A 16,348-nucleotide genomic window follows, 5' to 3' on the forward strand; every position below is an offset into this window, starting at 1 on the left:
TTCCCAATATACTCTGCAGCCCTCCTCTGCAGCCCTCCTCAGCACATGTCCAAACTGATGTAATCCTGCCTCTCCAACTTAGTGTAATATCTGTCCAAAATGGCTTGTCCCCCTCATATACACATTGCTAAACCTGTGCACCCGTGTCACACTCAGTGCAAATAGTAACATCTGTACCTCTGCCATGTGCAGCTCTGTCTCCTGCATTTTTTCTTACTGCCACTATCTCCAAACCATATAACACAGGTGGTCTCACAACTCTCTTGTAAACCTTATATATCACATTTACTGGTACTTGCCTGTCACAACTCAATCCTGACACTCTTCTACAACCTCTCCATCCTGCCTGTACTCTCTTCTTCAGCTGTCTGCTACAGTTGTCATTACTCTGAAATGTTGATCCCAATCATTTAAGCACATCCACCTTTGCCATATCTGCCCCATGCATCCTCAACATTCCACTATCCTCCCTCTCATTCACACACAGATATTCAGTTGTAGTCCTGCTGACCTTCATTACTCCCCTCTCTACAGCATATTTCCACCTCTGTAGGGTCTCCTAAATCAGTTCCCTAATCTCAATACAGATCACACTTAATGTTATCCCTCCGTAGTTACCACAGCTCTGCACATCAACCTTATACTTAAAACCATACCCAAGCACTTTCTCTCCACTCCTCATGCAACCTCACACCACCCAAGATATCAGTAAATAGTGTGGCTAAACAATCCACTACCATTTCCATTAAACACCTCCATGCTTTCACAGGTATGTAATGTGGGCCAACAGGCTTGCCAGTATTCATCCCCTTCATAGTTATCCTTACATCATCATCCAATCTTCTCTGTCTCATTCTCTGCAGTCATCAGCCTCTCAAAGTACTCTTTCCATGTGGTCAACACACTCTCTTCACTTGTGAGTTCATATCCTTTATCACCCTTATCTGATGCACATCTTTCCTACCTCAGTACATATGTATAGCCAATCAGTACAACTTCTGTAATCCTTTCTTAGTGTTCAAACTGTCATACAACTCTTCATATGCCTCATCTTTAGCCTTTGCCACATCTCTCTTTGCCATACACCTCATCTCCTCACACTTCTGTCAACTTTCCTCATCTTTCTGACAGTCCCACTCCTTCCCCATCCTCTTTTTCTGTGTACTGTCTTGTACTTCCTCAGTCCATCACTGGGTCTCCTTGAACTACTTCCTCCATCCGCATACCACACCAAGCACCTTTCTAACCATCTCTCTTTGTAGATCTGCTGTACTTAACCAGATATGTGGTAAATTGACAGTGCCACCCAGTGTCTGTCTTAACTCTTCCTTGAAATCCACCTCACAATCACCTTTTTCCTATTCACACCATGTGATCCTTGCTGCTGAACTCATACTCCCCCTCTTCTTGATCACCATCATCCTGCAGACCACATTCTATACTACCTAAATACACTTTCCCCTTCACCACTTTACAGTTTCCAATCTCCTTCAAACTGGTCCTCCTACATTGAATATATTCCACCTGTGTGCATCTTACTACAGTCTTGTAACTCACCCTGTGCACCTCCCTCATGTTATAGTACATATTCACCACAGCCATGTCCATCTGTTTTGCAAAATCCACTATTATCTGCATTCCTTTTAACACCATGCATACCCATCACTTTCACAGACCCTCTGTTCCCTTCACCGACATGCCCATTGACATCTGCTGCAATGACAACTCTGTCACCTGTGGGTACCGTCATCACCACATCATACAAATGACTTCACATTTCTCTTTGCCATTCATCACACAACCAAGTTGTGTAGCATATGAGCCCTGCCAACCTTGGGGCACACACCTTATACAACACTAAGGTACAGAGCCAACATGCTGGAGGTGCGTGATACCCACACAATGGACAGGGAGAATGCAGGTAAGGGCCCAGTGGGGATTAGTACACTAATGTATCAGACATACTTGTATCTGTATTGTATCTACATCCATGTATCAGGTCCAATTGCAGTTGCAGATGGGGTTTTCTAATGCACAGAGGTGCACATCTATAGTGATGACAAAAAAATGTTTATCATTTGGGTTTGTATTGTAAATGCACAGACATGTTGTATTCATCCTGTTCCAAGGCCACATGTGAGTTTGCTGACAATACCTCTCTCTCACAACTACTTAGGATCCTCTGATCTGCATATGGGACAGCAGTCTGAAGCTGGTGAATATGACACTGTTCTGTTGTGGCCTGGCAATACCCCAGGCATGTGAAGGGCATGCAATTTACCATGCACACAACTATCAGTAATAGTTATATTGCTTTATGTGCATGTTCACTTGTGGTGGGGTTAACTGCATTGCATCACAGTGGACACCACTAGGGCCTATCTGAGGTGAATTCATCAACATTCTTGTAGCATACCTCACAACTTATCAGTGCAAGACATCTGGACAGAAGCCAGCAAAATAGGGTGGACAAATGGCCTAAGGTAGGGTCATGTATGGCACATTACTGGTATACATGATATATAAATTGTGTACACACCCCTATTAAGATGAAAGGTGTTTCTGATACATAAAAACTGGGACCACAATATGTCAGTCCACACATCTTCCAACCTTTAATGCGACCCATAACATGAACAGTTCACTTGTAAAACCAACCATCTGGACTCATGTATTGCACCTACAAGGCTGGCCATCTGAGAGGGTGGCAGGCATCATATCAGCATGATGTTTCAGTCAGTTGTGATACCTGATGCTGTCATATGTGTCAGTACACTCACTGTGGCCTATTTGGTCTCAATATCACATACATGGGCATTGTTAAGGTACACAAACCACTTCTAACCACATAAAGTTTGCAAACAATTGGATATTCCAGACACAACTGTACAGAAGACTGTACAATGGTTTAACTTGCTGCATGTGAGACAAATGCTGTTACCACACTATATAAAGTAATGGCATCGGGAGGTGGTCACCAGCTGTGTATGGTAAACACATCAAAATGGTATAAGCAGCTGACCACATTAAAAAACTCCAGCTATACTCTGTGGCATATCATCTACTCAGAGGCGATCTCTGCTTAACATACAAGACCATGTCAAACCCAGAGCTGTTGGACATGCTACACTTAAAGAAATCCCAATCCCTCAGTGCCACACACTCCAGGGATCTAAACCTTGTCATCACAATAAACAAAACATGCTGCAGGGATGGGTTCCTGACCCAGAGACTCCCCAGACTCTGGAATAGATTGCCCATACATGTCAAACAGAGTGCCTCTTTGGCCCTCTTCAAAAGGAACCTTGACGATTGGATGGGAGAAAGGAAATTCACCCTGGGGATCACGTCAATCGCTCTGCTAGACAGGGGTCCAGGGAAGTAAATAGTGTGGGAAGAAATAGCCAGGGAATTGTTATGGCTAGGCTTGTATAGGCCCTAGGGCTGATAGCCTAGTACCAACCTATGAACCTATGAAGGGTAGTATATAAGTCAAAAACTGCATAAGCCAGACAGCACATGATTCACACACACACACATACACACACACACACACACACACACACACACACACACACACACACACACACACACACACACACACACACACACACACACACACATGCCAGTACTGAGATTAGAACTCCTGCCTATCTACTTATGTCTGCTACAGTGTTACACAGTTACCACACACACTGTAGAGCTTACCAAAGTTTCAAATGGCCAAAGCTGCCGATAACTGCACAGCTGAGGTAAAGTATTACAGGTGGCAGAAAGTCTGCCTTCATTTTCACCCTTACATCATGCTAGTTCTTTATGTCTTGCACTTCAAATAGCATAATAGCTTGGCACTTTACCAGGTTATTGTATCAATAAGTGTGGCACACATGGGCGCCATCAGCAGTACTCATTCATCACAGTAGTAACCCCAGTATTTACTAGTTATGTCTACCCCTCCTGGCATGATTGAAGTGCAGTTCTCTGTGCTTTCACCCATTAACCTGGTGCACTTGTCCATTCTGTGGCACTGTTGCAACTGCCTCATTTACACAGATGGGTCTATATTGTAAAGTCGAATGCTTATCTTATCAAATACCTAAACGTCGACCCGTCTTCATCGAACTGTATAAACACCGAATGCCCTAAACCACGAAATTCCAAAAGTCAAACTGTCATACTTTTCCCACCCCACCGCCTGCTACATACTACCTACAGAAACAAACTAAATAAACCACATACATACACAAACCAAAACCCTACTTCTAACCCTAAACTAAACCCTACTTCTAACCCTACACTAAATCTTACATATACCACTATGTATGCACTTAACTTAACCCGCACCCTAACCCTAAGGTCCGTAACTATGTCACACTTACCTTAAAAAGCTAAACCCCAAAAAACTAAATAATCCACACACATACACTTAACAAAACCCTACACTAAATCTAACATACATTACTATCTATGCACCTACCTTAACTCGCACCCTAACCCTAAGGTCCGTAACTATTGCACACTTACCTTACGCAGCTATACAGCAGAAGGCCAACCATAACGATTCGATGTTTCCATTTTCGCTCTTCTGGGTGATCGATGTTTTCGTGGTTTGATGACTACGGGTTGACGTTTAGGTATTCGATAAGGTAAGCATTCAACTTTACAATATAGACCCGTACACAGACAACCCTCTCCTCTAAACTCCAAACATACAGACCTGTGAGATTTACCCATATATCACCCAATGTAGACATATGCACTCTCTAGCAAAGACTGGACTAGCAGGTATAGATGACAAGATCAACACCTGCACCACACCATGTGGAACACATAGCTTACCATGACACCCACGTTGACAGCCATAACATACAGTGAAAAGCCACACACTCACCTTCACAGAGGCACTCAATTGACATTTACCCAAACAGCACAGACCAGCAAGACACACACCCACTCAGACACCACAACATGGCACATGCCAAAGGACACATATTTCACCTACACAGCATGCCCCTCAACCTAAGCTCCTAAGGCTAACCACCTTGCACAATACAGTGATAATGGGTAAATTAGTACTGAGGCACACACATATCCCACTCACTAAGTTGAATACGGAACTGGTAGCCAAATATCTATCACATGTCAGCATCCAACACATGACACATCCAGTCATGGCACTCCACAACAACTACAAGTATCACTCTGTATCCATGTGGGTGTGAATGTCCTGGGACACACCTCCCTGGACTACATGATAAGAGACAAGGTTGAACTCTCTGATTATGTAGTCCAGGCAGGTGTGACCATGAGCAATATACTGCCATCACCCAAAATGATGCGCAGTATTATCAACAGATGATTGACTGCAACATTGGCTTACATGTTTTGTGTCATTCTCAGGGGATCCAGTATCTCTTTCTGCTTGGGATAACATAATTGACAGACCTCAATGACTTGCCACAGATGTGTTACATCTGTCAGCCCTGGGTTTCCAGGTACTGGCTAAGTCTCTTGCCACCCCTATAATGCCTCATTAGACAGTATTCCAAATGTAATTTCCACCATAACAGCTAGACATGTATGCAATCTGAGGGTCATGCTGCTCAACAGTAGACATCTAATTGTCAGGATGCAAAGCACTCCTCGGAATGAAGGACATTAACATTTCTGCTGTAATGGAGAGGTGGTTCACAGCAGCAGACAGCAGACCTGCAGTAACAGGCTATAATGCATTCCACAGCTGCCAGCCCCCAAACATAGACCATACTACACCTCCACAGGTGATGTTGTCTCCATATTCCTTATCGATAGGAACACCTCCAGACTAGTAACCCAGCATAATGCATCAGAGATACTTCTGGTACAACTGCCTTGGGGGAATTGTGCAATCCAGACCATAGCCTGCTACGGGTCCACATCTATGTCCCTAGACTGCCAATGTACATTCCTCAATGCCCTGCCATGTATGAAGGTCTAACACAACACTGACATAGTAGGAGACTTCAACTACCCCTCCATCACCTGGGGAAAGTAGCCAAGTGCCAGTACAGTGGCACAACACTTCCTGGAATTCATCATTTCCAATGCCCTGGACCAGCTCATACTGACCCTTGGTAGAGGATGCAACAACCTTGACCTGTGTTGACTACTTACATATGGGACTGTTGCTGATCCACAGTTGTCAATTTCTACCTGGTGAGATCCACACAAGCTGTAATCAACATGGAACTCAACATGTCAACCACACCCTCACAAAGGTAACCACTTTGCAAAATATCTCCAAAGCTGACTTTGCAGCAATAAAACCAGGGGTGGATGACTTTACTGCACCCATGGCAATGGGAAATAGCTGCATGACTGTTGAATCATACACATACGCACTGTACAAACAGGTACAGGAATGCACGGTACTAGCCATAGCTAACAGAACCCAGACACTGTCCTCTAAACAGTGGGAAACAATGTGATGGTCCCCTGCTGTTACTAAAGTATACAACAGAAGGAGGATAATGTTTCAGAAAAAGGTGATTCCCATGACTGTTGAACCCCCTTATTAGGCTCAAGCACAACTTGGGATCCCACATGGAATCTCCTACAGGCATCTATGAAGGCAGAAATGCAGCAGACACTGACAAAAATCACAAAAGTCTTTGATAGTTACCTCGACAACCTCCACAGCATTAAACACAAGTGATGTAAGTTAATGCACAATGCTAATTTCTATCCCGAGGCAACAGATATTGGCCACAATCTTGGCAACACATTCAGTGCCAGCTTTACCCCTCTCTCCTCCCACAAGTCTACAATCACAAAGGCAGATGAATGGCAGGCACCCAGCAGTACTGCAGGCCAGGTTAGACCTGCATTGTCCACAGGCAAGATTACAGCTACCATGGGACACCAACCTAGCCATGGCTGTGTTCTACATGACATACAAAGTAATCTTGGACCAAATCTATGTTCCCTGGTCAGTTGCAGCCTCACCTCAGGCTTTATCTCTTAAACATGGCACGCTGGTACAGTCATCCCTCTCCATAAAGTGGTAGCATCTACAGACACCGGGGATTATTGGCCTCTTAGCCTGACAAGTCTACTATGTAGGGGTATGGACGGCATCATCAGGGACCTGACTGACCAAGATATAGGTGATCTCTGAACTCTAAACCCACACAGTTTGACTTTGTGAATGGCAGATCATGCCTACTCAACCTGGTTGACGTCTTTGACTGAGTCAACACAGCTGTGCATGACAGTAAGGCACTGCATACAACCTACATCAAACTGTCCAAAGCTTGTGATACCATCCCTCAGTTTGGGATTATTGATAAACCCCACAAACTAGGCATCAACCCATATATCATTGTTTGTTTTGCAAATTGGTTCACAGAACACACAAGTATGGCAGTGGCAACCTCCAGGTTAGACTGGCAAGCAGTCGCAAGTGGAGTCCCACAGGGATCTGTACTGGGTAGTGTCCTGTCCAGTTTCTACTTCTCAAGAGTCCAGCCCAACACAGAGGAGCTCTAGCTGACCAAGTTTACAGAGGTCTGCAAGCTGGGAGCTATCTCTATCATTATCTCCACAAGTGATGCACACATCCTACAGAAAGGCCTCACTAAGACCACTGAGGGGTGTGGAAACCATGCCCAGAAGCTTAACACCACAATATGCATCATCATCCTCCTTGGTAAAACATTCACTTCCCACTAAGTACCACACTGATGAGAGCCCAATGAACACTGTATGCATTATAATAGATCTGGGGACACAGGTTGGCAGCAACTTCTCTATCAAGTACCACATTGCCACTGTGGTCAGGAAGTCCTTCTATATGGCACATAGCATTACCAAGGGTTTTGCATCCAGTATCCAGGAAGACAAAGGTAATGATCTCTGTCCACTATTCCCCCATTAGACCACTCCTCAAGTATTATGGCCCATTTGCCATGTACCTCACTAGACAGCTGCTACAGCTGGAAGCCACAGAAGCACCTCACAAAGGGGTTCTAGGCATTAAACACACATCCTGAACAAACAGACTAAGCATACCCAACCTATTCTCTGTGTCATATCACCTAATTAGCAGCTATCTGTGCTTGACTTACAATGTCATGCCTGATTTAGAAATGCTACATATAAATACATCCACACCACACACTGTAGAGACCTCTAAATCAGTGCCACAATCGCCACAACATGCTGGTGGGACAGGTCCCTCACCAAGGGACTACACGTGCCCTGGAATACATTTCCCATTCATGTCATGCAGAACACCTAGCTGATGCTGTTCCAGAGAAATCTTGATGAGTGGATGGGTAATAGACAGTTCAACCCAAGGATCACTGCAGTGGCTATATTTGATACAGGCACTGGGACATAACATTGGGTGGCATAATGGAAGGACCCTTCTATGTGCTAGGCTTGTTAAGGCTCCTGGGCCATTACCTACTACACACTTGTGAACCTATAAAGGGAATTACATCAGCAGGACTGATAAAGTAGTCCAGTGGATGTTTAACCTATCAAAATACTTTGTCCTACAAACAGACACACATACACTTGCCAGATGTGAGACTAGAACTCCCACCTAGTTAGGGATTTGTATCACAGTGTTACATAATTACCACACTTGCTACAGGGCTTACTGGGGTGCAAGTTGGCCAAACATGCTGATATGGGGAATGACATTGCCAGGACTGATAAAGTAGGGCAGTGGATGGGAAACATATCAAAATACTTCTTACAAACATGCATACCCACACACACTTTTGCTGGAAGAGTAGAACCCCTACCAAAGTAGTAATTTTTACTATAGTGTTAAGCATTTATTACATGCACTACTGAGCTTACAGGGATGACAGCTAGCCAAGGTTGCTGATAAGGGACTGACATCATCTGGACTGATAAGGAGAGGCATTGTGAAGTGTTATGGGTGGGAATAGCATAAAACTGTTTCACCTATAAACAAACACACAACTCTGTCAAGTTTGCACATACAACTGTCACACACACACATCTACATTTACCAGGACTGAGATTATAACTCTAACCTAACTAGTTGTTTATACTGTTGTGTTATGCAGTTATCACAAGTGCCACAGAGGTTATGAGGCTGAGGCTTGACAGAAGGCAATTCTAAGATGACTGATATCTGCAGGACTGCTAAAGTGGGGAAAGGGGAGGTGTACTGGGTTTGAATGGACCCAAAAGCTTTTAGTTGTAAACACACACACACACACACACACACACACACACACACACACACACACACACACACGCACGCACACACAGATTTCCATGTGCCAGGACTGAGATTAGAACTCCTACCTTACTAGCTATTAGTATTATCTTGTTATGCAGTTATCACATGAGCCACAGAGCTTACAAAGATGAGGTTTGATAGAAGCCACTTCTAAGATGACTGATATCTGCAGACTGCTAAATTGGGGAAAAGGAAGGTGTACCAGGTTTGAATGGACTCAAAAGCTTTTAGTTGTGAACACACACACACACACACACACACACACACACACACACACACACACACACACACACACACATACACACACACACACACACACACACTTACACACACACTTTTACATTTGCCAGGACTAAGATTAGAACTCCAACCTATTAGTACTATCTTGTTATGCAGTTACCACACGTGTTACAGAGTTTATGGGGTTGGGCCTAACAAAAGTGACTTCAGTGGTGACAGACATCTTCAGGACTGCTAAGTTGTGGCAATGGAAAGTGCACTGGGTGGGGAAGGTCTGTTCATTCCTAGATTCTACTGATATTTCTCTAAGTGTATGAGCATGCTCAGTGTGCTCTTTTATAGTACATGTGGGACTCCATGCCAGGGATTGTTTTACTCCTGTCTTGTTTGTTTTGTGTTACAACCATACCTGTCAACCTATTGGTGCAGGATATCTGGAGACAGTCTATCAAAATGTGGGGACAACGGACCATACAATGGATGTGACAATTTCTCTCAGTAATACATGGGCTGCAATGGTTACAGGTCTGGTTTTAGCAGACATCTGTCATATATGCCATTTGACACTGTCATGTACTGTTTCAGTACCTTGTGACATAACTCCTCAGATCATCACAGTGATTTACCAGAGGAATACAAGATGGATAATGCACACACACAAAGGTTATGGGCCAAATGATATGCATTCTTGCATTATCCAGACTGTTGAGGGGTGTTCCTACAAGCAATTGACTGCTGGTGCTGTGGAAATGATCCAGCACCTTGGTGATATATTACAATGGTGGAATCTCTGTGCATTTATGTTCTGGCCTAGTCTGATTTCCAGTCCACAGTTGGGTAATATAAATCAGGCAGGATCAGGGTGACAGGCAGACTCCAGATATATTTGTAGGGGATAGGATATGTGGGGTGTGTTTCCTATATGTTTGGCTACAGCTCCTAGTACTTTCCATTGGGCTCTCCTCAATGATTGACTGCACTTGGAGGTCATGTGTGTGTGTCAGACTGTTTGACCATCCGGGAGGTGTGTGTTTGTCACACATATATGTATGGCCCACCTCATTTGGCTTGGAGGGCCACATGTTGGGGTCAGGATGTTGCATATGATGAGTGATCAGGGAGGGGTGTGTTACTCCCCATGGCTGTGGCCTAGGGTTCTATGAGTGTAGACATGTCACCACCTTCCAGGGTTAGGCCTGCTTGCAATGGGTGTATTCCCATGTTTAAACTCTTAGCCCTGCCTGTCAACTGTACAGAGTATCACAAAATGTCTACATTCATGACTCATATATCTTGTTGGTTACCTAAAAAAGTGTGGTTTTCCAGCAAAACTGTTTTGCAAGTCACTCAGGGTTGAAGTCAGATATTACAGACAGTTGACATTGCAGTTTCAGACTTCGTACGCATCAGACATTCCACGGTACTAGAAATCATTCCATCAACTTCATAACATTATTAGAGCAGTATTTCACAGGTGCCCTTCTATTTGGACCTTCATCACCCCATTATTTATGGCTTTATCCAATTTCTAGCTCCCTGAGACTGGCAGGTTTACTCCTAGCAGTTGTCAGCATGGCCTTTCTTTGCATTTTGTGGACTGTGTTATGTTGGTGTTGTGGACCCCATGACACTTCCTAAAGGTCACTGTGGGTGAGGCATTTGCCAGAGGTCTGTAGGCCATGTGTGACAGATGCAGTCCCTCTGTAGCAGGGCAGTGCATTCCGATAATCATATGTTCCCAGGCTGCCGGCAGGAGACACCCCGGGAATGGTACCAGTAAGTTGACTGCGGGTGTTACTGACAATTGCTTTCTGTTACTATTGCGCCATCAGTCTGGGTGACAGCTAGATGCTGCTTAAGTCTAGGAACATGTTACTGCATTTCTATGGGACTATGGGGGGGTTGACATGACTGCACACATTACACATCTGCACAGACTGTGCTGATATTTGCTTAACATTTTGGTCCCATGTAGCATAGTGGTGTACCCTATCTTTCAGACTACAGGCACAACAATATCATCCACAGGTAAGATTGTTCTGGCATAGACATTTGAAGTTTCCGACTTCTTACCTTTCAAAGCCATACTGCCACTGCCATACCTGCTAGTCTGTGGGTGGAGATTTCATGGGTGTCACCATGTGAGGGCCCTTGCCAGGCATTTCTCTATGGTTGTCTACAGCTGATCTGCTGTGTGGGGTTGGTGGTGAGTATGGGATGCACCACTTTGACATCCATGCATGTGATCTATGACCCCCCCCCAGTTATTTTTCTCACCACATATACTGCAGTGGTGTTTGTCGACTAGGGTGGTACTGCATGGTGTAGGTAGGGCAGTACTGTGGAGACACATCCTGCTGTCCCACAGAACTGTCAGTTGTTGGCTGCTATCCCAGATAGCCACCCCATTCCTTTCCATACTTGATCAATACCATAGATATGTTATCAGAAAAGTCCACCCCATTATTATTATTTGTTACAGAGACTGGCTTACCTTGTTCCTGCAGCTGTTGTGAGGGTGGTGTTTGAGGGTTGACTATGTCGGATGCACACAATACACTGCCTATACATGGTCAGGTATAGTTGGTGTGATGTTTGGCATCCATTTTACTGTATATGCGAGTCAGACAGAGAGAGAGGGAGAAATATCGATCCCTGGGGCCCTACAATGTCAGTGTATGTGCTATGCATTGTCTCTTTGCCAAGGCCAGGGCATATTGGGCACGCCTCCATCTGCCTACAGGGAAAGGCTCAGGATGTTCCTCCACTGAGTCACTCTGTGCCTGTGGAGGTCTTGGCAGTGGTGGGGGGCTGTTTGGCCCTTCCCCATTTTGTTCCTGCTGCAGCTATTTCTACAGGATCATATTGTATAGCATGGCACAAACTATGAGCATGTGTGCACATGTGGTTGGAGAGTACTACAAGGTTCCACCGGATATGTCAAGGCAGTGGAACCATGACTTAAGCATCCCAAACATATGGTCTATAATGATCCTGGTTTGTGCGTGTGCCTCATTATGGTGTCCTTGTGTGGGTGTGTGTGCATTTCTGATGGGTGTTATCATCCACGGCTCCACAGTGTACCCAGCATCCCCCACTAAATAGCCATATGGGATGTTTCCCCTGGCAAACCACTGATACAGCTGTGAGGAATGCCAGATGTGAGTCATGATAGCTTCCAAGACATCCAACACACACATTCATGATAATGCCCTGGGCATCACACACAACCTGGCAGTTACTGGAGTGGAACCCCTTGCGGTTTATGTAGACCCTACCCTGGTCACCAGGTGGTGCTTTGATGTGGATGTGCATGCAGTCTATTGCACCCAGTACCTCCGGGTAGTCTGCTACACTGTGGAAGAAACGCATATTGCCAGTCTGCTCCTCACGGGTGCTAGGGAATTTAATGTGCTCCTTGGAATGTGGTCGCATGGCATCCTGGAACTGGTGGAGTATACTGGATGCAGATGTATGTGAGATCTCCATGATATCCCCAGTTGCTCTTTGGAAAGTACCTGTAGCTAGTATTCTTTGAGCTACGGATACCTTGGTATCCACTGGGATGGGTTCCCCTCTGTTTGTTCTGGATGTGAGGCGAGGCCAGCACAGCTCCACAAATTGCTGCAGTATGTCCCTGTTCACCCTGTAGTGCTCTACTATCTCCAGATCATTTAGCCCCTGGTAGGTTACCCTGGGCCTGAACACTCTTCTCCTCCTTCTCATAAGTCTGGGGTGGTTGTCAGCATTGTCCTGTTCACCACCCTCAGCCTCTTTCACATACTGATGTATGAGAGTGACAGCAGCCCCTACCATTTTGTTAGTTTTGTCAGGTAAACTTTCCCCATCTGTGTACACCGGTGGTGTAGAGTTTGTGGGAAAAAACAGACTGAAAGGTGTTTGCATAGTTTATAGTGGTGTGCTGCAAATGCTGCCTGTGCGATTGGCTGAGTATGATATATTCCACCTGCCAGCTCTATTACTTGTATTTGAGTGCTTCTATTCTGCTATTTCCCTTTATTTTCTTGTTCCACTTGCCATTTCCTGTATTTTTTTATTTTTGTGGTTTAAATCCCAGTGCTGACTGTGCACACCCATTTAGGCAAGGTAATCAAGGTATACAGCCCCGGACACACCCCCTTGCTTACATATATACAGTGCTACCATTTCCTGTGTTTTTTTTTTGTTTGTTTAAGTCCCAGTGCAAGCTGCGCAAACCTCTTAAGTTAAACACATTTTAGCATACATATCCTTCCCTGGACATGAACACGCTCTTCATTTCATGGTGTAAGACATTACAGCCTCAGACACACCTCCTTGCTTAGCTGTGCTTAGCTAAGCTAAAACCCAAGCAATAGTGCTCCAATGTGCTTACAGCAAGCATGACACACCCCCTTTTGATGTAATTTACTTCTCATGCTTATACGGCCATATTAGAGCACCTACACGATTAGGAGCAGTCTGACACTTAGAAGAAATTTGTGATTCAGTAAGAATCCACTCATTTGCATACCCCATAGCCTTACTCCATAGTTACTGCACTCACACTGAGCCTTTCCCCTTAGCAGCCACTGTTCCCTGGTATTGTTTTCATTCTGCATGCCTTTGACTATAATGGCAAAATGCAGATTTCTCTGAAAATGCTTTTTCACATTTTTGTTTTATTTTTGGCACGATCCTGTTTGTGTGCTACTGCCTATGCTTAAACAGCCAAGATCGGGGAAAAAAAAGTTATTTTATAAAAAGTAAATTATTTGTCATGCCAATGGACATATAATTGGCCATTGGCATACATACTAACTATACTACATGCTTTCTTTTGAGTTGTCATGCCTCCATTTTTTTAATTTGCAGAAATGTATTCAGCTACTAGCTGAATACATTTCTGCTTTGTACACTGTTCAGGCACTGACAACTGCCTGCTTCCTGGATCTCTAATTCAACTCATTTGCATGGTTTTCACCAGCAAATGAGGTAATTAGCATATAGCAGTGGTGTCTATGCCGGAATAATGTAGGAGTGCTCGTGCACATCCTGGGAGCTCGATCCTGGATCGCTAGGTGGCCATATTATGTGCAGCAGCTCCTGCACTATTCCGACACTCCATGTAGGACTGCCTGAATCCAGGGGATAAAAATGCTATAAGAACATAAGCATGAGCAAATTGGAAAGGGTACCACAGAAATATACCAAAGGCACCCATGGATGTGAACATTTTAGCCATTATGAAAGATTAATTTTTGCACTTCTGCAGTGTCTCGTATAGATTTTTAACAGAAAACCTTAATCAGTTATAAAGGGCATTTATAGACAACTGCTTCTAGGAATGTTTGGGGTTATAAAAGAGCAGTAGGGTATCATAAGACAACTTATGTAAAGGAGCATATGGGAATGAGAGATGCGATAAATGATTTTCCAAGAGAGAGGCTGATGCATGGAAAAGACTACCAAACTATATTAAAGCAAGCACAATTTAGATATTTTAAAAACATCTTGGACACTTATTATAGGAATGACTTTGGTATATTGGAAAGCTAGAAGGACATTTTTGCCCTTACCTAAAATATTTGTATGTATGTAACTGTATGAAGGATGTGTCTATCCCTTGCAGGAGAATGGACTAACTGTTACAGGAAGCAGGCAATAACAAAGTTTATCAATTGCTGAGCTTGTGCATTAGAAGTGGTATTGGATTCCCAGTCTATAGAGGGGTAGTTGAGATACCCCATGAAAATTATATTGGGTTGAAAAATGAGGGACTCTTTTTACATTGGTATAGGTAATATGGGTTTCCAGGGACATGCGGGAGGATCTATAGGTTGCAAGGATATGGCACATCCCCCTGTTTATGATGAGTTGCACATGTATGAGTTCTAGTGGGTCATGCACTTTATAATTAGTCTGGATGTGAGGTTGTTTATAATATAGACTGAAACTCCTCCACCTTTAGTTCCCTCCTGTGCAGTAGCTGGCCTGCAGGTCTGAAAGGCATTATAACTTTGCATTGCTGGTGTACTCTCAGTGAATTTAAAACATGTCTCCATTACTACACAGATGTCTACACTCTCCAAGGAGAGGAAGGCTTGCAGATAGTCGAGTCTCTTGTTAAGACTTCCATTATTGAGTAGTGCCACTTTCAGATATTCCTTCATAGGTTCATTTATGTTGCTTATTTTATCGGTTTAGCATTGCCTAAAAAGGCACTATGGGGATGGAAAAGGCCTTTGCCATTATCTGAAAACCTAGAGGGGATAAGTGCAAACCAACCCTGGCAAAGCAGCATAGTCTGTCAACCATGTTCTCCCAGGCCATCAAATATTGTCCTGCCCCTGGATTGATACCAGAAGCTAAGACAACTGTTAGTCAATCATTTTCTGTTGGTAATGTGGCATCATCATTAGAGAACATAGTGTGCTGCTCGGTGCTAGACTCATATCTGCCTGAGACACATAATCAGTGAGCTCGATCATGTTTCATTTCATATAGTCAAGAAAGGTATGTCTTAGGCTATTAACACCCACAAGGATTATGATAGAGTCTTACTGGTACCTGTGGTTCCATGACCTGAGTGCCTGTGTGACTTAATGGATCTTAGCCCCAGAAATGCAACTAACCTTGACTCTCTCCTTACCCAGTCTGGCAAGGGGGACATTGGTGCATCTCACTGTAGAATCAACAAGGAACCGGAAATTCATCAGTGCACTGTTTTGGCTCAAGGGCTTAGCAGTAGCGGCATTGAATACAGTGTTATGATGTGTAGCTGTGGGTGTTTTTTAACAGAGTATTTACATGATGGCCCTTTCTTTGATTGTACTGTACAGGAGGTCTTAGTGTTTTAGGAAGGTT

The sequence above is a fragment of the Protopterus annectens genome, chromosome 7.part0 (assembly GCF_019279795.1).
Source record: "Protopterus annectens isolate FY-2018-M chromosome 7.part0, PAN1.0, whole genome shotgun sequence".
Taxonomy (NCBI): domain Eukaryota; kingdom Metazoa; phylum Chordata; order Ceratodontiformes; family Protopteridae; genus Protopterus; species Protopterus annectens.